Source organism: Frankliniella occidentalis, unplaced genomic scaffold (genome assembly GCF_000697945.3).
Source record: "Frankliniella occidentalis isolate FOCC.00 unplaced genomic scaffold, Focc_3.1 Scaffold95, whole genome shotgun sequence".
Classification (NCBI taxonomy): Eukaryota; Metazoa; Arthropoda; class Insecta; order Thysanoptera; family Thripidae; genus Frankliniella; species Frankliniella occidentalis.
The window spans coordinates 682,172-683,503 of NW_026267224.1; positions in this window are offsets into that span (position 1 = coordinate 682,172).

The following is a 1,332-nucleotide window of genomic DNA, read 5'->3' on the forward strand; positions in this document are numbered from 1 at the left end:
CCGAGCGGCAGTGGCTGTGGCAGCGGTGGACGTGGTGGTTCAGAGCGAGGCTGTGGTGATGGTTCAGAGACTGGTGGTTGTGGTGCCGGTGGTAAGTCAGCTCCGAGCCCGAGCGACAGTGGCTGAGGCAGCGGTGGTGGTGGTGGTGGTGGTGGCGGTTCAGAGGGTGGAGGCTGTGGTGACGGTTCCGATGGTGTTGGTTGTGGCGCCGATGGTAGACGGGTCTCTGACGGAGGCGGTGGAGGTGGCGCAGGCGGCGGAGGGTCGGAGGGCAGCGACATGTCGACTTCCTCGTCGGGGACCTGCCCTGCCGGCGAGGGGGCGATCGCCTACCTGCGGAGCCACTGCCACGACTGACGATCTGCTCGTCCAGGCTCGTCCGAGGCTCGGAGGGACTAGACTCGGGCACATTGACACGTCATGATCGGCAAACCCGGAGGAATGTACAGCGAGCTCGCACGTGCATCGGCGCTCGCACGCTCACACACACACACACACTCACACACACACACGCAGCCACACACACGCCCACGCACATGCGAGCGGAAAGGAATCGCGAATGAAGCTTAGTGAGCTTTCTGGCTCCCCTTCACCACCCCAACCCCTTTTCCCTGTTCTGTCGCTCTTTTATTCTCGATCTTATTCCATCTCTCGAGTGAATGGATCCATTCAAAAACATAACACGAATACTTGCTTTTCTTGCCGAACTATACACACTTCGCCCTCTTTGTCTTTTTTTCACTGCCGGTTGCGCGGCTTCTCGACCGTCTCGCCCACACGACATGCATCTAGTCCGTGATATTTTTTTTTCTTTTCCTTGCGGCCTGCGGGTGCGCAGGTGCAGCTGCGCTTTATAAACTGGGCTGGATGTGACCAGCGCCGCGCGCCGCCAGTGCCGCCGCACCTTCTTGCACTCGATTGTCTTGCAGCAGGTGGGACAGTTAGTGCGGGGCGGGGCGGGGCGGGGCCAGGCGGGGCGATGCCGGGGATCATCATAGAGTGTGACAAGAGGGGCGCTACAAGATTGGACGGCCCGTAAGGCAGCTGCCCGTAAGCGTGAGCCAAATGAGGGCTAAGTGCGCACCGCGCAATTGCCGCTCGCGCGATCGTCCGCGTTGTGTACCAGGTGCGGCACTTATTGGGGCTCCGCACTGGGCTGGGCTGGGCAGGGCGCTGTAGAGATCATCATCGGGAGTGGTAAATACATTTGACGTGAAAGCAGCAGCAAGCAGAGCAACAGCAGCAAGCAGCAGTCAAGCAGCAGCACAGCAGCAGCACAGCAGCAGCACAGCAGCAGCACAGCAGCAGCACAGCAGCAGCACAGCAGCAGCA